The 24,163-nt window shown below is 38.8% G+C and overlaps 1 long non-coding RNA gene across 1 annotated transcript in view; it reads left to right on the forward strand.

The window, feature by feature from the left end:
- Window positions 1-6,675: 6,675 nt before the first annotated feature.
- Window positions 6,676-24,163, forward strand: part of LOC110293069 — a 37,493-nt gene continuing 20,005 nt past the window's right edge. The window contains exon 1 of the long non-coding RNA XR_002377778.1: window positions 6,676-6,748. This is a non-coding gene — a long non-coding RNA (uncharacterized LOC110293069). The remainder of the gene's footprint in view (window positions 6,749-24,163) is intronic.

Below are 24,163 nucleotides of genomic sequence, written 5' to 3' on the forward strand. Positions count from 1 at the left end.
GACAACAGGAAGTTAGAAGCGACATTGATAGGTGGATAGGGAAAGAATTGGAGGGGAGACAATAATCAGTGGATTAGATCAATGAAAATTCATGTATGAATATTAAATAAAGAAATTCTAGGATGACATTTTCTAGTTCTTCAAACAATGCCATTGGTATTTTGATAGGGATTGTAATGAATAAGTAGACTGCACTGGGTACTATGGGCATTCTAACCGTATCAAATCTTCCAACCTACAAGAAGGTACCCTCCTAGCTCTTTACCTTTGTGAAGGTTTTTGTTTGTTTATTTTTGTTGTTGTTTGAATGCACTCTAAGCAGCTACTGAGAAAAATCATGTAGCTTTATCCTTCATTTTACTTGTGTGTTTTATCCATATGGATTTGCATGTGTTGAAAATTTCTTGAATTTCTGGGGTAAGTCCCATTGGAGCAGGGAGGGCATCCTTTTTGATGAACTACTGGATTTGGCTTGTGAAATAATTTATTGAGAAGTTTCCCATTCATATGGCTCAGAGATACTAGCCTGTAGCTTCTACTTACTTCCCTCCCTTCCTTTCTCCTCCTTCCTTTCCTGTTGTGTGCCTGTAATTTGGATATTGGAGCAATGTTGGTTCTACCAAGTAACCATTGTTATTACTATTACTATTATTTTATAGCACCAAAGACAATGTCTTCTAAGAATTATTCTAGCAATAGACTTGTTTTTACAATAATCTCGACACTCATTTGAACCTAATAGATATATATATTTTTATTTTTAAAACATGTTATTTATCTTTGTGTGTATGTGTGTCTGCCTGAGTCCATGCACACACATGTATGTGTCTGTGCATGTCGAGAGATCAGAGGAGTGTGTCAGATCCTTTGGAGCTGGAGTTATAAGTATTTACACTATGTCTAGCTTATGGCCTATTGCATGCATGCTGTAATTTAAACCCCAGTCCTCCTGATTGTACAGCAAGTACATTAACCAGACTTATTTCTCCATCCTTCTGAACCAAATACATACTTGCTTTGAAACCTACTCGTTCTCTGACCTTACTACCTTCAAGTCTTCCCCTTGCTCACTTTCTTCTGGCCATCCTGGCTTTTTTATCTCAAACTCTGCAAGTGTCTTCCTACTTTAGGGTCTTTTGTTATTGTTTTTGGGAGATGTCTTCTAGAGACCTTGCAAGGTTGCTTCTTTTTCCCCACTCAATCAGGGAATTACTGCTCCAAGAGCCACTGTACACAGTCAGCCTTGCTCAGTTTCCTCAGTGAACTCCAGCCCTGCCCACTTACATCCCAAGATGTTCCTTCACTTTCTAAGATCTTTGACTTTTTGCATGGGCTTATTAATCTCTAACAAGATCTCTCATAATTAGCTTATTTGCATACAGATATATTTGTAGTTCTTATAATCCTAGAAACAATATGTTGCTTAGCTTCAGCATTTTATCTCAGTGCTAATAGCTTCAATTGACATTATATATAGCACTAATATTTTACACACATCAGATAGATAAGTTAGTAAGTAGGTAAGTAAGTAAGTAAGTAAATAAATAAATAAATAAATAAATAAATTCCTGTATTCTCCAATGTTTTTCTATGTTAGGAGTGTCTGGAATGGCCAACAACTGTGCTCTGGGTCTGGCCCAGTCCTCTCTCTTACTTTCTGCTAATCCTGATCCTTGCTATTTGAGAAATGGTTGCCACTGTTTTCTTTCTTTTAGAAACAAAGCCTTGGGAGAGTTAATCCTGGAAAAGTAGGATGGAAAACTTGAGCCATACCATTTGTAAGGGAAGTGGGCCAATTGATTTGTTTTGAAAACAACTGGTTTTGATGTACTGCCTTGCTAATAAACCAAGGTAAAGTAGCTACTTTGAAAGATAGAAATGTCCTCCCTTATCTCTTAAAATTTAGAATGAATTGTATATACTATAAGTTTAGCTATATTCTGGATGGTATTAAAATTTTCCATATATTTCATTAAGGAACTTAATTATATTTCTAAAATAAAAATTATTGGGAATAAGATTGGACTTGTGGTTAAAGCTGACTTCAATATTGTTGGAGAGTTCTTCTGAGATGGGGTGTCATATATCCTACATTAGCCTTGAACTCACTGTTTGGCCAAAGCAATATGACCTTGAACCCTGATCCTTCAGTCTCTGTTTCTCAATGGTAAAATTTTATGTGTGAGACACCATGTCTGGATGGGTGTAAGGATTATTAAGTCACAGGATCTTAAACATCTAAAGATTCATGCAGATTATAGGGAAGACTTTGCTGACAATAACCTTTAATAGACTTTATGGTAGACAGTCTTGCCTTAGGAATTCCTTCAAACTTTGTCAAGGCAAGGCAAGACAGGCACACATGAACTCCTCTGAACTCTTCTCTGTATAATGCATCACCAAGTTGAGCCTCACCTGACTGAAAAAAAAATCTTTTGATGCTATAAGTAGTCAGAGTCCAGACAGCAATCATGAGGAAGAGCTGTGTGTGTGTGTGTGTGTGTGTGTGTGTGTGTGTGTTTGCAATCAAAAGGGAGCTGTAGGGCAAAGCCAAATAGTACTGGTCTAAAAGAGAAAAAAATGTACTGATAAAATGACTCTTAATAATATTCTGCTATACATATAGATCAGTGCCTTGTCCAACCATCACTAGAAAAGCTTTTTCCTGCAGCAGATGGGAACAAATACAGAATCCCACTGCTGCAAAGTAGAGAGAGTGATAGCACTTATAACACTCATCCCTAAATGGGGCACCATTCTAAGATTTGTTAAAAGTATTACTTAAACACACTGTTTACTAAAGGCCATTAACTGTTCTAGCCCCCTGTTTCTTCAGCCTCTACCTACCCATCCACCCACTGAGTGCAGCCATGTTTTTAACTCAATGTCAATTACTGTTCTTGGTCTGCAGACATAGCAGTGAGTGCAATAAAGCATATGTTACCACTGAGTTTGCATTCTAATGGGGGGGGCAGGAAAATAGCAAAAAAGTATAACACCATTTGCTTGATAAAAGCTTTGAAGAAAAATAATGCAGGGTAAAGGCCAAAGGAACGACGATGGTGTCTCCTGTATTGCATGGCCAAGGGCATCCTGTCTGGGAATGTGACATTTGAACTTGAGGAAATTGATATGTAACCTTTTTGGACGTCTGAGGATAGATTGTTTTTCTGTGTGTGGACTTCTGGGGGAAATGCCACTTGCCAGGGTACAAGGACACAAGGTTAGCAGCTGGTGAGGGCTTAGCCAGCCAAAGGACAGGGGTGACTGTGAATCAGGAAGGAGGGTGGAGGTCAAAGAGAATCGAAAAATGGTTTAAACAGTGACCCAGTATAAGAAATGTTCTTTAAATGATAACTGCATATACATATTTAAATGGAAAACATAAAACATTTATTATTTTGATTTGTTATACACTATACAGTTTGCTATTTTATGTGATTATATATTAAACATTTGTTATAATTTAATTATAAGAAGATACTGAATATGATCTACTGAACAGGTTTTATAATGAAGTGAGCTATGGTACCCAGTTGGGGAAAATCTGATAGGGCTTTGTCATGTGTCTGAGTCCTGGATCTTACTGTATCTAAAGTGGGAAATCAACAGAGAATTATACATAGAGGGGGAAAGAAATATAAATGAAATCCAAACAAGAATTAAAATCTGTCATCTGACTTAAGTCCTAAAATAGTCACATTGACTTCTTTATGGACAGAAGACTATGTATGTGTGTGTGGTCTGTGTGTGTTACAAAGGTGGAAGGTGGTTGTTGCTGTTGTTATTGTACATTTTAATATACGCACTGTATATCATACATCATCAGTAGTTCATAAGCTTCCTTTGTTATATATGCTAATGATGGTTAATGAACAACCGGGTTTAGAATGGAAGTTTCCTAGGTAGTGTCTTTGAATGTAAACTTTAACAGCGGTGGAGCTCTGCAAACTCCCATTTTCTCTACTTTCAGAGGGCTCTAGCCAACTAGATCTTATCTGGTACGCAGTTCCATTCTCTGGGAAGCTAGTTGGCCTTGGTCTATGTTCCTCTGATGCCACCTCTATCTTACATGATCTCTTCCAGTACAACCAGGATCCCGTGGACTGGCTTCAGCAGGTCTATCAAGTATTTTTGGTCACAGTTCAAAAGGCTCCATGGCTGTGATAACTTTGTTGCTGTTGATCGCCGAGTAAACATGGATTGAGTACATCTTGCTCCTCAAAACATGTAACTTAGACATGTTTTGAGACCATGTATACACCAGAGACCATCTTCAAGTGACCCAAAAACCTCCCTCTTGAGGGATAGCTTTTATGACCCTAAGAAGTTACCATATAAGCTTCCAAATTGGGCAAACAAACAATATTCCTACCCCAGTTATGATGTCTCTAAACCACAGTGACCATCATGGCATGATAACCGGAAAGGTGCCTTAGTAGCACACATACATTGCTGGTAACCAACAGCTCTGTAATTGGACTCAACGAGAAGAAAATCTTGCCTTGTACTAAAAACCTAGCTAATTGCCTCAGGCTAGTGAAGTCATAGATCTTGATGGCTAACTTACAATCCCCCAGTTTACAAAATCAGCATAGTCCCTAATTATACCCTAAATATTTGTCCTTAGATCTATAGCTAAATGTGGTTCACACCCCTTGTCAAGGAAACCTCTCTTGGCAACAAAAAGCAAAATGGATCAAAGTACAGATTTGTGGAACCTGCTCCCAACTGAAACATCTATAACACAGCTTCAGTGTCAAGTACCATCGCAGAAAGGGCAACAGAATGTCTGTAAGAGCCAGAGGAGCTTGAAGTTTACTGTGAGATTGGGGTATTCTTAGGAATGTGAGAGGAGTTTCACCAAGTGAAATCTTATCAACATGGTGGCCTAAGCAAGAGCCGAAAAGTGGCCTTGCAGATAAACATAGCTAATAGAGAAGGGGAAAGCCCTTTTACAGCAGGCTTCACAGTTTCTGTGTCTTCATTGTGACTACTTCCTTTTGCTTGACCTGAGGCAGACATGTATGGAGGAACCACAGACACCTCTGCCTGCTCTGGTTTCAGGCATCTGTGGAACTATGATCGTGGAAATAGAAGAGGTTTTCAAGCTTAGAATTTTTTTGAGTTCCAAGGAATGATCACAACCCCAGGTCATGGACACTGAGGGCCAGTCCTGTGTGTGAGCTTACACTTTGCTCTCTGGGTTCCAGAAGCCCTCCCTATAAATATCATGGGGTGATGATGGCTCTTAGCTATTCCCACACCTAGGAGCTGTACTAGCCTTTGTTGGTTTCTCTTGACCGGATTTGCTCTTCTGTAGGCAGATACACTCCTCTTTCCTGCCCTGTCTTTTTCTGTTGGTCTCCCAAGTAGATACTTCAAGATTTCTTCACAGGTAGAGTTGAGTGGGAAAATTAAAATCTTTTGTACTGAAAATACTTGAAATAAATACTGCTCATACATCAGAGGCAATTGTGCCTGAGGGTAGGGTACCCTCAGGTTCAATTCATTTCTTGCCATGAGGACTTGAACACTCATGGCCTACAAGGAACTAACATGGGCAAAGCAGTTTTGAGAAATGTGTTCTTTCATTGTACATTAGGTAGGTATGTGTGTACTTATTTCAGGACCCATGAGAACTAGGTAGAAAGACACTTTGCTTTCTACCTAGTTCACACGCAGTTCTTTCAGTTGGAAGAGGCAGTACTTGGGGATGATTAAATGAGAGATTTATAGTTGTAGACAGTTTCTGTGAGGATTGCAGACATCTCGAGGAAAAGTCACTGGCTAGAGGCAGTGTGATATGGAACTTGGAACACAGCTTCCTGTTCATGTCTCCCTTTTGTGATTTACTAATTAAATAACTTTGGGTAAGTTACTTCATATCTCTATACTTCAGTGCATCCACCTGACAAAATGAAACTTCCTAGATGTTAGAACCCCGCTATTGAAGATGCTTTATACTTAAGTTTCAGGACATGGAGAAATTTCTGTGTCACTGATCTGAGAACTTCCTCTCTGCTGGTTAGTATTCACAGTGCTAGAAAGTTCTATGTAGTACACTGGCTGAACATATTTGTTACATTTCCATGGCTATGATAAAATTCTGCCTTAGTAACTGTTCTGTTGCTGAGAAGAGACACCATAACCACAGCAAAGTTCTATCAAAGAATGCTTTTAATTGTGGGCTTGCTACATTTTCAGAATCCATTATATCATCATGCTTGGAAGGAACATAGTAGCAGGAAGACATAGCTGAGATCTATACCCTGATTGGCAAAGAGAGAGAAAGAGAGAGAGGGAGGGGGAGGGAGAGGGAGAGGGGGAGGGGAGGGGGACAGGGAAATACATGGAGATACATGTTTGCATGAGTGTGCATGTGCACATGGAAGCTGGAGGTCTGTGTCAGGCATGTTGATCACCCTCTTGTTGACCTCCGAGCTTTCTGGTAATGTTGGTCTAGCTCAGAACTTTGTCCCAGGGATCCTGTGTCTGACTCTTGAGTTTAGGAAATTGGAGACTCACAAAGAAGCTGTTCATCCTCTTCCACAGGTGCCAGCCAGCACGTGGGCTTTGGCTTCATGCCCTTATTTCTCGAGAAACATCAGCCAAAGCTTGTCCCTGGAGGGCAAAGCTTAAAGTCAGAAAACGACTTGGGTTCTCTAGTTCTAGTATGTAATGATAGTGTGATTCAAAGCCAGGTGGGTGGCTGTCCTCTCTGAACTCCAGACTATTCACCTATAAGGTGAGATGAGATGCTCTTGTTGTCTGACTCATAGGGATCTTTGCAAGGATCAAATGAGATGATGTATGTGCAGGCACTTTGTATACTGCAAGGCTTTTCAGCCGAGTAAGGTATTATTATTTGCTCATTAACAGGCATGTATTTTGCCAGAAACCCATCCAAGAGCAATAAAAACTAGTAAGACAAGATCATTCAGGTTGCTTTCAGATAGTCATTGACTCATAAATTAAGTAGACAAGGTTAGGACCTACCAAATAGATTTTTTTTTCAATTTCCTTTCTTCTCACCTGTCTCTCACCTTTTTTTCTTACTGTACCCCCACTACCCACAGAGTCTAACTTTGTAGCCCAAGCTGGATAGGAACTTGTAACAATCCTCCTGCCTCAGCTTCCATAGACATGAACCTTTATGCCTGGCCTCTGGGTTTTGTTTAATGCCATCTTTCATTTATTCATCATAGCACAGACCTAAGACAAGCATTGTAATTTGTCTAAATTGGTGTGCTGAAGTCACACCTCATTCTAGTGAATAGATCATAGGAAGAAATTGTTCCTCCTGGGCATATCTGAGATGATTTTTACTTTCTTTTTGCTGATATTATTGATAGTGGCTTTTGGTGTGTGTGTGTGTGTCTGGGTTTTCTGACACAGCATCTCACTATATAGTCCAGGCTACCTTTAAACTCATGATCCTCTTACCACAGCCTTCCAAGTTCTAGGATTAGAGGTGTGAGGTACTATTTCTGGCAATTTCTGTCTTTATTAATAACAGTGTTCAGGTATGAACAACATTCCTCATTCTTCATTCTGTTCCTTCCATGAATAAGTACATGATGGTTAGGGCCCACAACTATGAGTCAACATGAGGCTGAAAGGCAACATGCTGAGAATATGGGGATCGAATATTAGGATCCTGGTCTCCTGTTGCCTTAGCTTTCTCAGCTGCTGCCTCCAGAATCCTCTCTGCTTTGTACAGGTCTTCAGCCTTTGCTCTTCAGCTCTTCCCATTCCTTCATGTTATTAGCCACACCTCTGTCCTAAGGATTGTTTACAGTTGCTGAAAAGAGATAAAAGTTGTCTTTAAGAAAGAGCTTGAAGGGGCCATCAGATGGCTCAGTAGGTAGAAAACCTTGGTATGCAAACCTGATAACCTGAGTTCAGTCCCTAGATTCCACAGTGGAAAAATAAAACCAACTCTTGAAAGTTGTGCTCTGATTCCACACATGTACTGTGGGTCATGTATGCCTATGTGCATGTGTATGTATGCAGGAATGTGTGCATATATGCATGTGCACACATATGTACACACTGATACTATTACTAATAAAGTTCAAATTAGTAATATTCAAAGATCCTCATGATGTCATGATTGAAGGAGTAACTATATGGTAGTTATATTCATATAGTCCCAAAATTTTACAAAGGGAGCCATATCCAAATAACATATTTTACCATCTTTAATTCTTGCTTTTTAGCTTGTTTTTATGGATTTTCTTCTTCATTTTATGGTGTGTGTGTGTGTGTGTGTGTGTGTGTGTGTGTATGAGTGTGTGTGTGTGTGTGTGTGTGTGTATTCTTGTATGTGCAGCTACCATGGAGACCCGAGAACAACCCTGGGTATCATTTCTCTGGCACTGTCCCCCATTTTGAAAAACAGTTGGGAGACATGGTTTTCAGAGTCCTGAAATTCACAATTTAGATTTGGCTGGCTGGTCCATGAGCCCTACAAGGGCTCTTACAAGAGATCTTACAAGTCCTTTGCAAAGGTTCTCGGAAGGAAACATGACCCTTTGCTTGCTAGTAAGCACTCTATACAATGAGTGATTTTCCCAGCCCATGTTTATGTTTCTTGAGACAATGTCTTATGGAGCTCAGGTTGACCTAGAATCTACTATATATGTAAAGGTGGTCTTATACTTCTGATCTTCCTGCCTTCATCTTCCAAGTATTGGAAGTGTAGGCGTGGACCATGATGCTGGACTTAATTCCTGCTTATACTTGTTTTCATGTTACATGCTCAATAACAAATTCTTTCTTGAAAACTATTTAATTCTTGGGGCCTCATATGATTTCTACCAAGGAGTAGCTTCCCAGTCACTTCTAAAAATTTATCTTATTTCATTATCACATGTGTTCGGGTGTATGGAGATGTATATTTGTGTACCTATGCTTATAGAGCCTATGGAAGCTAGAAGAGGATGTCATATCCCCTGAAATTCTGGTTAAGATAGTTGTAGATGCCAGGAATTGAACCCAGGTCTTCCCCATAAAAGAGTAGCCTATGTGCTTAACCACTGAACCATCAGTAACTTTTTTGCCTTGAAACAAAATGGTCCAGAACTACTGAAGTGAATCAGGTCTTTGGATGAGGTCAGTTAAAGCTTTGCTGAGAAGTACCCTCAAGCAAAGCCCCCCCAGACAAAATTCCATCAGATGGGGACAGCCGCATCCACAGGAGTGAGTGTTAAAAGAGATTCTCCTGACTGAGGCTATATGAACAGCAGCAGCAATTTGCAGATCATCTGGGTCAGAAGATTATGAATCTAGAAGTTGTTGCTTATGCTGTTTGTGAGTGTTCTATTTTAAAGAACTATGCCTCTCTATTTGCTCATTTATCCTCTCCTGTAGATGAATACCTCATACTCAAGCTGCAGAACCAAAAACAGATGTCCTTAATTACAAAAGGATTCTAACCAAACAGAAGCAAGGGTTCAGCAGAGGAACATGGTGGGTGGGGGCCTGCTTTATTTTGCAAATGTTTTATTTTGGAATAAGAGGTCTTATTAATAGCAGTTCTTGGTTTAAAACCAAACAAACACCTAACTCAATGGAGTGCCACTCTCGGTGTGAGAAGAAGTCCCAAGACAGCCATGCTATTTTTAATGTCTTGTTTACCTCTCTTATGAAACCACAGTCTGAACATTATAACTCACGCCTGTCGTATGTCTCCCATCACATATTGAATTTAAAACGACCATGCCAGGCATTTGTTAACTTATTGTATTTATGGCTGAGATATATAGATAATTAGGAGCCAGCTTTTATTTCTTATCTTATTTCTTGAAGAAAATAGGTCTCCAGTATCAATTGTAATTTTATTTGAAGTGATTAACTTAAATCTTATCTCTTCATTACATCTCAGGTTGGGTTTTTCAGATGTGAACTGAGATTTGGCCATTTGATTATAATAACAATTCTCTATAATCTGGCCACAAGAAGGCTGTCTCTTTTATAATCTTATTTTAGCTAAGCTACCCACAAGGAGAAAAACACATTTATAATAATTTGGGGTTCAGAGTCTTTTGGATCACTAGTTTAAGGGTTAGAGAGTGCAATATCACAGAGACTTGATTTAGGCCAGTCAACTACTGTAAACTATATTGCCTTCCAAACATTTCAAATTAATAATTAAAAAATGTGAGAGTCTGGGAAAGCAAGTTGGATCAGTGGGTACAGACACTTGCTACCCAAATCTGACAATCTAAGTTTGATCCCTGGAACCTATAGTGAAAAAAGAGAACTAACTCCAAAAAGTTGTTCTCTGACCTCTACAGCTATACCATGGCACAAGTCTGCCCCTGTACACACACACACACACACACACACACACACACACACACACACACATGTAAAAGGAAAAGACAATAATTTGAAATGTGAACGTGTGTTGAGGCCCTTCAGAAATAGCCCTAACCTCCTCTTCTTTGTAATTAACTTTTGATTAAAATTTCAGCTTCTTATTGCAAGCCTGTGTGTGTGTGTGTGTGTGTGTGTGTGTGTAAGTTTTTAACAAAATGATGTTCATGGTATCTCTTATCATTGAAGCATGAAAAGGAAAACATCAAACTGTGAGGTAAAGAGGGGAATAGGTCTATGAATTCTCAATGTTAGGTAATTTTTTCATGACCTGGAATCCTATCAAAACACAAAAGCGTATAATAATAGTCAAATCCTGCACTGTCAGTAATGGTAGACAAGATAGTCCCAATTCATGAGCAATTTCACACTGTAGTGTTTAGAATGTTAGGACAGTGGTTTGTTCTTGATTTACACTTAATAAAGGAGAATTTAAAACTGATGCCTTTAGGTAGTCCTTGGGTATTTGGGACACAATACTGGTACATTCATCTGGTACATCATATATACACATACATACATACACACACATACATATACACACACACAAAGTAGTAGAATGTGTGTGTGTGTGTATGTTTAAGTGGTGCATGTACACATGTGCATATGTGCATGCATATGTGTGAGAGTGTTTAACCAGTGTTTGTGTGTGTAAACAGTGTATATCTGTGTGTATGTTGTCGAGAAGGGGTAGTTTGCTACTAGGATTTGAGCGGGCACTGTGGGTGGGCATTCAGGGTTGCGATGCAGTGTTTTCTGTGTTGTTTGGTTAAGTGTGAGAGCTGTAATATTCTTGTTTTGGTATGGTACCCCGTCTTGGTTCTTTGGATGGAACTCATTGGATTTCCAGAGTTGATAGCTTCTTCAGCTCCAAACCCATGACACATGAAACAAAACAAGCCAACCAGGGATCTTCATACTGGCATGTTTCTTAGTCCTAAGTTGCTTAGCCAGGCTGCTCTTTCTAACTCCTACAAGTTTTGTGCTTGTTTGTTTGTTTGCTTGTTTTTCTTTTATATATAATATTGATGGTTTTCATTGTAATGAAAGTAAAATATAGGGAAAAGTATGTATTCCATCATCCATAGGGGAAGGGACCTTATTTTGTATTTTAAAAATAATAATAATAAAAATTCAATAATTTGGGGGCAGAATTTCATGTTAGCCCAAGCTGGCCTTAGCCTCCTGGTGACTGCCCTGCCTTAGTGAAGAGATTGCAACTGTTCACCACCATAACCTGCTTAATGCTTAAACTATCTGTGTAACCAAATATTAAAATGAAGTTGAAGAGGCTGGCCAGATGGTTCATTATTTAAGAGCACAAGCTGCTTGTCCAGAGGACCCTAGCTCCACTCTTACCAGCTACCTAGTGGCTAACAGCCAGCTGTATGTCCAGGGAATCCAATACATTCTCTGTTCTCCTAGACAGCACATAAACTGACATACATGCAGGCAAAATGCCTATTATCCAAAAATCAATTCTTAAAAACATGAAATGGAAATACTGAGGTTAACACCAGCTACCTCTGGCTCACTTTTACACAATTTCTATTTCTTCCCAGAGAGAACACCTCATTCCTAGTTATTTTATTATTGTTATTCTTTCACTAAGTAACATAGTTACTTTGCAGATGTTACCTTTAAACATTGCTATTAAACATTATATGATGGAACCATCTTATTTGTCCATTGTCCATCCTGTCAATGTTGCTGTTATGCGTCATCACACCCAGGACTCCTATGCAATTTTAATTTGGCTCCCACTGTCACTGTCTTGTTCTCATTCTGAAGACTAGCTGGGGATAGTTGGTGCTCCCTTTTCTTCTACCACATTCTCCTCTCCCCATCCAACAACACTTGCAGGCTACATCCTACTTTAACCTCTCTCCTGTCCAGCACTGTATATGTGCATTGTAAATTGTACTGTGTTATACACAGACATTTCATCTGAGATCAGATGAGATCAGGTGCGTATATGGTATGGCCATAGGTAGACTTTTCTATATATTACCAGGTGAGTGTATTCCTTCCAGTACCTTCTCAGATCAGTCCTCTTTATCTCCCCTGACAGTTTCACTTCTACTTTTGTGTCAAATATGCATTCTTGATCTTATATAAAGCTATGAAATCTAGAGCAACTTTATCAGTAAAATATATGTCCTCCTGAAATCTAATTTGCTTAATATGATTACCCACAGATACACCTAGTCTTATGCAAATGACATAACTTTGTCCTTAAAGACAGAAAAACTCCCTTGTGTGTCTGTACTACATATTGTTTACCATGCCTTCATAGTTGGGTTCTTAGGCTGATGCCATAACCTAAAGATTGTAAACACTGAATTTCATGTGTCTTTGTGATATGTTGACTTAGAGCCCTTTAAGTAAATCCCCAGGAGTGAGACACTGGGGCATATGATAGATCTATATTTAGTCTTTAGAGTAATGTGCTTTCTCATTTTCATAGTGACTAGACAGATTACATTCCCACCAGCAATGTAGAATTGTTCCCTTCTGTTCACGTTATAATCAACATTTGTTTCTTTAGTGACAGCTATCCCAACTGAGGTACGATGAATGCCAATGTAGTATTAATTTGTATTGACCTGTTTCTCTCACATCATTTTGATAGTCTTATTTTTACATATCAGTGGGTCTGAAGCGATAATTCAACAATTATGAGTGTGTCGAGGCTGGACCTTCCACAGCATCAAAGTTCTCTACTGGAAGCAGGGATATCTGGAAGGAGCATAATAAATAAAAACAAACTACTTTTTGAGTACAAGCTTACAGGCAAATTTTCAAGGCTTAGTTTCTCTCTCTTCTTTCTCATCTTCTGCTCTCTTTCTCTCTTGCTCATTGACTTGCAGCTTGAGGCTGCACACACTCTGCATTCTTTGCACTCTATTTTCTCCTGTACGCTCTTCTTTTCTTGAACTCTCATGCTCATACACACCTCTGTGCATTCCCCCTTTACTCTCACACACACACCACATGCACTCTCCTTTCCCTCATGCACACACTATCCATACAAGTCTCACATTCTCTCTTCACATGTTCTTCTCATGCTTTCTCTCTCTCTTCATTCCCTCTCTACATTCACCTCACACTCCTCACTTGCTCTCTACTCGCTCTCTTGCCTTTCTCTTGCTCCAGTTTTTTATTGATACTCTAAAAACAGGGAGAAAAAGACCTTGTATAATCATTGCCAAATCAAATTCAAAAGGATAACCACATCCCACAAAGAATCAAGAATTACAATTGTTCCCCAAAGTTTCAAGCTTCCCTATTCCCAGGGCTATAACCAAAATAATAATATTTGCAAGCCTATCATTATTTAAACTTTAGCTTATTATACTTCAGAGCTCAGAGCTCCAAAGCCAGCTGCTTGCATTTTCCCGTGAAGCTTAATGATAAATGACATGGGCAAAGCTGCCAGGCAGTGACCAGAAAGAATCAAGTTAACTCTTAACTCAGTAGTTCCGCTAGCTTTCTGCTTCTGCACATTGCATACAATGATACTCCTAAGAGTCTCCGTGTTTTGACTTAGTTTTACTAATATAAGATTTTACATATCCTATATGTGTTTATCCAGGAACCACTCTCATGTTGTGCAAAACTTATTTCACAACTTATTTCAAAGTTTTTTTCTTTCTTGGGGTCCCAATGTTGGCTCTATTTAATTTTCTAATAATTTCTTCAAACTTTCTTTGAAAATCAAGAATTAATCTGGAACTACCATTGTGCAGTTATTACATTGTTTCCAAAATAAGAACACACAGCGTGCACCTGTGCTGTGCTGTGCTGTGCTGTGCTGTGTCCCATGCCTCAATTTTTAATTGTTTAAGAGTCATTACATCAAGGAACATCTAGTTTCATAGAATTCACCAGAGCAGAAGGAGAAAGAAGTAAGAAAGTCAGATATAATAGAATAATTATGCACACCAAGGCCAACTGAAAAGCAGTCATGCACAAATGAAATCTATACAGCCGCTGTCTGGATCTAAGGTTAGGAGAAATGGGAACAACTGTTTTTTGTTTTGTTTTGTTTTGTTTTGTTTTGTTTTGTTTTGTTTTGTTTTGTTTTGTTTTGTATTTTCAAAGAACTGCTGCCGACTATGGAGATGTCTTCATCCTGACCTACTGCAGGCAGTCCCTGTCATTGTATGCTGTTCCCAGCATGACTATATATACTGTCCTTCCAGAGGATCCAAGTTTGGTTTTCAACACCCTCACTGGGCAGCTTACCACCACCTCCAGCTCCAAGGGATATAATGTCCTCTTTGGACTACCACTGAAACCTGCACACATATGCACATACCTTCTCTCCATGTCTTTCTTAGGGTTTCTATTGCTATGATGAAATGTCAAGACCAAAGAAACTTGAGGCATTATTCAACTTATCTTCATCATGAGTGCAAGTCAGAATAGAAACTCAAGCAGGGCAGGGATCTAGAGGCAGAAACTGATGCAAAAGCCATGGAGGCGTGTTGCTTACTGGCTTGCTCCCTAAAGCTTGCTCAGTCAGCTTTCTTATAGAACTCAGGACCACCAGCCCGGAGATGGCACCATCCATACTGGGCTGAGCCCTCATTTGTAAATCAGTAATTAAGAAAGTGTCCTAAAGGTTTGCCTACAACCAGATTTCATGGAGCCTTGTTTTCAGCTGAGGTTTCCTCCCCACTGACGACTCTAATTTGTGTCAAATTGACAAAACTCTAGCCAGTACACTCCATATACACATTAATAAAAATAAAATGGATCTTATAAATGTGTGCACTCGTATTTCTCAGTTTGCCCCAAGTGTTCTCTTGTAAGTCCCCATGACTATTTACTGGTGACCTCTACTCTACAGTTGCTGAATGCTTTCCCACCCAGACACATTTCAGTGTTGTCAGAAGATGCTCTGTCTTACCTTTTGCATCTGAAAAAATAAGTTACATTACCTTTTAGTAATATTTTTGCAGAGAAGAAGCACAGAGCCAAGGCTGAGCTAGAAACACTGCCATACTTTTTTTTTTCCTCCCATTAAATTACATTTCTTTGTATGTGGAAGGGGAAGATGAAATTTGAGATAAGATGAAGGTTTTTTTTGTTTGTTTATTCATATTTCTTTTCTTCTTAATGGTTGGGAAAATGAAAGAAAAGACTCTACTTCTTTTAGATGTTTTCTTTATCAGATCAAATGCTCATCCCAATGCTTACATTTCTCATATGTTTAATCAGTTTAGATGAAAGAATAATAGATGTACTTTACAAAGAGAAAGCTCACATAACACAACTGGCATATTAGTTATGTGAGCATGAAATAAAATGTCTAGAGTAACAACCATGAGTGACTTGGAATTCCATGCAGTTACATGGGCATTGCATTTTGTAAAACTCCTTTTTGCCTCTAGCCACACTCAAACTCTTCTAAGAAATGGTGGGATATTTAATTTTACTTAAAAGAATTTCATCTTTTTAGAAAAACCTGACTTATTGAGCTATAATACATATATAAAGAACTGAATTCTTTCATTTGCACATGGTTATGATTTGTGCATGTACAAGCACTTCTGATACCACCACCACTACAATCACCAACATCTCTAAACATTGCTTGAGTCCACTGAAGAACACTTGGCATCTATGTTCCTAACAGTTTTGTTGTTTGCTTACTTGTTTGATTGGTTTGTATTTCAACATAGAGTTTCTCTGGGTAGCCCAGGCTATCCTGGAACTCACTCTGTAGTTCAGGCTAGACTTAAGCTTAGAGACCCACCTGCCTCTGTTCCTGAGCCATTTTACCTGCTTCTGTGACAGCCTGCCTGTCAGGTAGAGTCAAGTCAGGCCAAGGTCTACTGGCAGTTTTCCTGGCCTACTGATGCACAGAACGATAAGAGGGGATATACTTGAAGCTCAAGGCAAGGGGCTGAATGTTTTGTTAGTATTGGAGGAAGAAATAGGGAAGCCTCCAGATAGGTAAAGATATCGAAGGTACATCAGCTATGGTCTCTGCTGGCTTGTGACTTTGTTTCCCATGATACTGTAAAGTATACAAAGCTTGAAAGAATTAAACTCAAGGCTGCTGCAGTATTGAGTGGACAGTCCTTTCAATTTCTATCCTTCGTCTCTGCGTGTTCTTTTCTGTCTTTCCTAATAATCCCCACTCCCCCTCTGAGAGAACTGTTTGCCTTTGTACCTCTGCCTCCCAAGTGCTAGAACTACAGGCATGCACGACCACTCTTGGCTGTTCCTAACAGGTTTGAAGTATATAGTATGATAATTATTAAGTAGTATAGCTCTTTTGAATTTTTTTTTGTTATGTAGCAATTTACTCTAAAAACTAATCTTCATTTTGGAAATAACCCTGTTAAATGCAGAATATTCTAAAGGGAAGTGAAACTTCATCCTGTGCAGAAGAAGCAACTTAAGCCCAGGAAGTAAGCAGCTTCACTAGTCCTCTCCCACCACAAGAGTATAGAAGTAGTAAAGGCTGCTGAGAGATGCTCTGAGAAGCAGCTCTGACTAGCCTAGCTGGTTGGAAATGACAGAGGCTACCAGAGCTACCTGGAAGAGATGGAGGCCAACTAAGCTGCCTGGAAAATATGGGGGCCAGTAGACTTACCTAGATGAGGTTCAACCTTCCTGGACTACTCGAAAGAGACACTCTACAATATTTTGAGCTGCCTGCAAGCTGAGCAGTGTGCTCCACATTTTCAGCGTTTATCCATGCTGAGGTAGGTTTTTGGTGATATAACTGTCTCCTGTAAGTAACCCATCATGCATATTCCTGTAAGTAACCCCAATAAAACTTATTGGTTCACTACATTTGACTTGGATGGCTTCCTTACTTTGGTTTCTGCTTGATTTGCTAGCTGGGGATAAATAGGTATTTGTACATCTCGTCACAGGCATACTGTCACACAACTCTTTAGCATAATGGAAAATTCATATCTATTGAACAAAAAAATAATCCCCTAGAAAAAAGGAGGAGGACTATTTGAAAAAACAGAATGAGGTAAGCAAAAGGTAATATTGAGGGATTTCTATGACAAAATATATAAGGCAGGTTAAGGTTTTCAGGAAAAGAAATTTGTTGGCTCACAAACTTGAGCATGATGGCATAGGTTGGCTATGGGGTGAACTGCATGGGCTAGTGTGATGATTGTGGAAACCCATATGGGAGGAAGCTAGGAAATAACTAGCCACGGGGTCAGGGAGAGATTTAGGGATGCTACCTAGAAGTTTTCTGTTTGCTTATTTTTCTTTTTAAGCATGGTCTTGGTGTCTAGTCCCAGGGTTGCCTAGAACTTGCTGTGTAGCCAGACTAATCTTGAACTTTTGGTTTACCCTTTTTGGGGGTGTTCTCAAGTGCTAGGATTGTAGATGAGTAATATCACAATTGGATAAGGCTTAGACTTTATGAAAAATTTCCAAAAGGCCTACCACTAGTCTCTTCTCTCTTAGATATCCTGCTGTCCCTCACATTATAACACTAAAGACCAAATCTCCAGTATGATATTGATATCTTCATATGCTGAGGCAGAGACACCATGCTTGGCTACAGTCATGCAATGAAGATGCCACAGAGAGAACACAAGCAGCATTCACTAACTCATCATCCATGCCTTTCTATAATTAGAATACATTAAACATAGAAACCAAGACTAGTGACTCTTCTGACTTAAGGTAAGCATGGTAATATATTTAAGATATGTACACACATGAAAACTACTATGTATTTTAACTTTAAAGAACAGTCAAAAGCATATTCTCCCATCTTACTGTCTTTATCATTAAGGCTAAATCATAGCAGATAATTAATTGTAGCATTCACATAGAAATGCTTTCATAGATCTGTGCCTTTATTTGGAATAACCTTTATTCATGTGAAGGCGGAAAGTCATATCACAGCTCATGTGCCATACATTCAGTAGGTGGGAGCTGGCATTTTCACTTCAATTAGAATGATTTGAGATTTCTGCTGGAAAGTTTGCCTAAGGTCAGAGAACAACTCAGAGGCACAATTGCAGCACAAGCATCTCCATTTCTAGCCCAGTGGTCCACTTAGTTAAAATAAGGTGTGTGCCTTTCATTTATGTGGCTAAGATTGGAGCAAGAATTTGGTAGAAGGAAAAAACATCACACAATAAATGCCAACTTCTCTTCCTTTGCAAATTTTGTAAACCGGTCCTGGTTACTTTTTCATTGCTGTGGAAGACACTGTGACCAAGGCAACTTATGAAATGCAGTTTCAGAGGGAAAGTCCATTACCAGCATGGTAGAAAATATGGTGGCAGGCATTAACAGATGAGAGCTTGCATCTTGATCCACAAACACCAGGAAAAGAGTTAAAATAAGGTGGAAATATGTGGGCATTTGTAACCTCAAAACCATACCTCCCCAAAAAGGTCATACTTCCTTTTCAAACAGTATTACCAACTAGGGACCAAGTATTCAAATATATGAGCCTATGGGTGCCATTATAGCCAAAATCATACCACCCATCATTTCTTAGGAGATTTATAGATTTTGACAAGGAACTTATCTATTCTTTTCAGTTGCCCTGGAAGAGATCTAGAAGCTGCATGCAGGGCCTATTTGGTAAAGGTCCAAGGATGGTTAATGATATCAGATGACAAACAGTAAAACTATCACTTGCCTTATAAATCTCTACAGTTATGTATAATCAATCATTAGGGTAAATGGTGGTGTTGGTAATGTTTTATATTTTATTAATCTGTGGATTTGCTATTACTTCAGGGCCAAAAATTCAACTTACTTTTACAGAACTTTAAAAATGATTTACCAAGATTGTAATGCTTTCAAATGTCCTCAGCTCATTGACTTAAACCAGCAAATGATTTTCAAAGCAGTTTCTTCCTTCCAACTTGCCTTCTTTTCAAGTATGTAAAAGCAAACCAGAATATCATTGCTTTTAGATTTTATACTTGACTTTGGGTCTTTGGTGCTAGGATATATAGAAATTTTTATATATTTCTATATATTTTCATTCATATTTATTTTTTCCTAACCTTACTTGAGTTACTGCATAAAATAATTTAAGAATTTTAAATGTTCTAATGACCATGGGATACTTGTACATTTAATAACACCCAAGAGTTTTAGTATAACACTCAGTAATTCAGCCAGACTCAACAGTAATTTCTATTATGACTGTTAAAACTGTGACCAGAGTGAGCCATGCAATAAAAGAGGCTGAAGTTTCTCTCTGCAGGATCAAATTTGAGGATTCATAATGTGGAAGACAATGGCCTTTAAGATAGAGTGATGTCTAAGTCAAGAGTCTATTTTCATAATTCTCATTTCTGCAACCTCTTCTAATTCCTGGGGCCTGGATGCAACAGTTTGAACCAAAATGTCTCTTGCAGACTCAGATATTTGTACACTTAGTCACCAGTTTGATACTCTTTGGGGAGCATATTATTCAGCTTCCTTGGAAAGAGTGGAGCTGATAGAATAAATACATGTATGAGCTATTAGACTGACTTACAGGGTATGGGCCGGGCAGTCCAACAATGGCTATTCTACAAGGGAAAGGTTGACAATCTGGATGTTCAGTACTGGAGGCTGGATGTCTCACCAGTCTAGCACTAGAGTCCTAGAGGATTCCTGGAGAGCTGCTGGCCTTCAGTCTACAATGGAATCACATAGAGATAGGGTCCAATGGAGGTGAAAAATGTCTCAGAAACAGGAGCGATTACCTTGCTGGATAGAGTGAGGGCAAGCAGGCAAAAAGCAACACTTCCTGTCTTTCAAGTTCTTTAATGTGGGCTCCCACCAAAAGCATAGCTCAAATTTAAGATGGGTCTTTCTACCTCAAATAATCTGATTAAGAACACACCTGGCATTGAAATGACAATCAGGGAGCCTGTATGATCTAGGTTCTTTGTATATAAGCTATGGTTGTGTAGCTTGGTGGTCTTCTAGGACTCCCAACAGTGGCAGTAGAGTTGTGTCTTGATATGAGGGCATATGCCTAGCCTTACTGTAACTTGTTATGGTACATTTGGTTGGTATTCCTGGGAGGCTTGTTCGTTTCTGAAGAGAAATGGAGGAGAAGTGGATCTGAGGGAGAAGGTAGGTGGTGGGGAGGAACTTGGAGGAGAGGAAGGAGAAGAAACTGAGTTCAGGGTATAAGAATAAATTAAAAAATTAAAATTGTACCTATCAAATGGGTACAATGAAGCTTTGATCCATGTATATGATATATGCTGGTCATGACACATGTATATGCAATATGCTGTTCATTGATCCATGTATATGATATATGTTGTTCATTGATACTTGTATATGATTGCTATATGCTGTTCAAGTCAGATTAAACATCTTCAGACATTTTTCTTCATGATAGAACTTTCTTAGTCTATTCCACTAATAGCTTTTGGAAGTTTTAAAATTGCTTCAATGAACATAGAGTTCATGTCTTCCACACAAGTTTATGTCATTATATGACCAGTAGAGAGATGGCTGGATCACATGGGAATTCTATTTTTTAACTTTTCACCTATCCTGTTCCCGTGGTGTGAACTAAGATCACAGAAGACCCTAATCCTTGAAGAAATGAGCCATTAATGTTTTTCCAACATCCAACTCTAGAACAGGGTGGAGCCCGGCAACTTGGACCAACTCAAGGATGATGTGTTTGCCAATCATGCATATGGTTCTGAGTTTTATCCTCAGTGCTGAGAAAGTTATTAATTTAATTTTTTGAGGTATATCTATAAAGTTTTTCATAGCCCCCCTATCTAATTTACATCTTTACAAATTATATACAAAGGATTTTTTCTAGCATGTGAAGTTATCCTCTCAAAAATATTTACTTCATAACATATCAATCATAATACATTTCATTTAGTTATAAATGCTTTCCCCCTGATTTATTTCATATCTATTCCCAACACTTCATTTTTCCTCACAACATAAAAAAGTTCCCTGCTCTTAACCTAGTCTAATTTAAAAAATTATATGGAACATATCAGTATACACATACACATTTTAACATTTTATCAATAAGTGAACATCCATATGTGGCCAGATTTTAAAAAAAAAGAAGAAAGAAATGAAAAAAGAAAGAAAATGACTTGCCTGTGGGCCCAGGAGTCTACATTTTAGTTAATTCCAGACATAGTCTAGAGTCAACCAATATTAGTTAAGCCATGACAGTGAGCTTCAGGAAGCATGGGCTTGAAGGACAACATCACTGGGGGCAACTTTTGAGTGTTTATTGCCTATCTCCACACCATTTTCCTCTCTATGCTCCATGCTTGCTGTTGAGGATGTAGGCTCTTAGCTCTTGCTCCTGTCACCATGCCTGGCACTTGCTGCTATGCCTCCTTGCCAGGATGGGCACACCACTCTGGAAATATAAGCCCCAATAAGCCACTCCTTCTATAAGTTGCCTTGGTTTGGATGTTTTATCTCAGCAGTAGAAAAGTCACTAACACACTGGACAATTTCCAAACCATTCTCGTAGACTTTAACCAGGGAATTTTTGTGGGTCTTTGGGACAGGCAACGTTAGTTTTTAAAGAATTCAAAGGATTTCTAAGGGGTTTTAGGAAGAGAGTCCTGGAGTCATTCTGGAGACTTCAGACCATTACAGAGGGTTTGTATCTTAAGATTAACCAGATAATTCTAGACACAATGTACATGTAATGTTTTGTACCAATTCAATACATTGTCCCATGGGGCTTCTGTATGGCCTTAGGGCATGGACTGGATGGTGATTTTTTTTCCCTTATAATTTATTCTAGACACCACTGCATAGGCCTTTAAAGAGAATTTGTTCTGTTCTAGGAAATAGACACACCAAGTACCTGTAACACCAGCTGCTCCCTACATGAGGGGCTGTTCCTGAATTTGATTGCTCTGTGCCACCCACTTCTAATATTTACTATTACCCAAGTGCCCAGTACTGGGCTGGCTCCTTTTGTGGCTCAATATTGTCAAATGACCTAGTTTTAAAATGGTTTCTTACATTCGATTTACCCTAAAGTAAAAGTCCCAGAGCCACAATGGGTGTTGGTACAATTTTATAGTAACACTTGGTATGAAATTACTACATTAGCCTGAGATCACAGTTCAACTAAAGCACTTTTGTCTGCTTTCCGTACTTGATATATATTTATACGTAGGCCTTCTGAGTTAGGTTTTATTTGGAAAAAAGGGAGGAGTTACTGCTAAATAAAGGCTGAGAAATGGTCTCAGGCTCTTTTTGTTTAAGTCTTATTAAATAATCATATAAGCATAGGTTAAGATTCCACTCAAACCTATAATAATATAAAGTATGACTTTGGACTGGATTACTGTCAATTACCTAATCGAAACATTTTGAGAAATGTGTACTTTTGCTGTGTTTACAATGAGTCAATTGCGGGTAACTGGAAGAAAAGAATTATAGCCACTGTCAAAGTGAGGATACACGGAGACTACGCCAGCCTAGGTATACACGCTATGTATCGAGTGCCAGCTACGAAGTCACTGCAAGTTATTTATAGCATTTTATCTTTGTAACCACATTTTAAAGGTAGGCACTATTTTACAAATGAGGTAATACTGAGGACCAGAAATGCCAGAAATTTGACACACTTCAGTTCATTCAATGAGGGGTGGCAGAGGAGATACAAAGCAGTCTATCTGGTCTCCAGGGATGTTAGCAATTGCCCTCTTCATTTTGAAATGGGGAAGCTGCTATAAAGTATTACAGCTTCTGCATTAAATAATGCCGATGTTAACTATCGAAGCTGGAATTTTGAACAAGCTCATCTGATCTAAATCCTGGTGGCTAAGAGCTACAAATAGTCAAAACCCAATAGTGTCAGGTTAGTTGCTTTTTTGACAACCATATCAATGAATACTTAAGAAGGTTAGACACATGTCAAACAGTGTTAGGGTGCCTGAGAAAATTATCAAATAACATCTGATAGCCAAATGTCTGTCTCAACAAAGATTATAGAAACTAAAGAGACATTTGGTGCCTTTTATCCAATATGTCATAAAATGTTTAATATTTTGGTGGTATTATAAAAGATATTTTAAAATGTCAGCCTCTCATTATTCATTGCTAGCAGTCATAAATACAGTTAATTGATAACAGCTTATGTCACCTAGTTTTAAAAGGTTGGAATCTGAACCCCTTGGTATGATGTTGTTGGTGGAGTTCTGGGGAGGTGGAGCCTTGTGAGTGCCACTATATCTTCCTATAAGAGATCTACAGAATCTGGTGGACCCTCTTGGGGTATTAAGTTATAATGAGAAGGTATAGGTCATATATGAGGAAAATGTAAATTTTGATAATTTATATTCCTTTAAAGAACTTTTTAATATCAGTTGTCAAATGTCTGTGCATAAAGTTATTTGTACTCATGTTACTTTGTCTAGCACTGTATAGTATAACTGTCAAAAGGTTAGGGACTTGAACACATAGTTATTTTTTTTTAATTCGATATTTTCCTCATTTACATTTCCAATGCTATCCCAAAAGTCCCCCATACCCTCCCCTCAATTCCCCTACCCACCCACTCCCACTTTTTGGCCCTGGTGTTCCCCTGTACTGGGGAATATAAAGTTTGCATGTTCAATGGACCTCTCTTTCCAGTGATGGCCGACTAGGCCATCTTTTGATACATATGCAGCTAGAGTCAAGAGCTCCGGAGTACTGGTTAGTTCATAATGTTGTTGCACCTACAGGGTTGCAGATCCCTTTAGCTCCTTGGGTACTTTCTCTAGCTCCTCCATTGGGGGCCCTGTGATCCATCCAATAGCTGACTGTG

The sequence above is a fragment of the Mus caroli genome, chromosome 1, assembly GCF_900094665.2.
Source record: "Mus caroli chromosome 1, CAROLI_EIJ_v1.1, whole genome shotgun sequence".
NCBI lineage: Eukaryota > Metazoa > Chordata > Mammalia > Rodentia > Muridae > Mus > Mus caroli.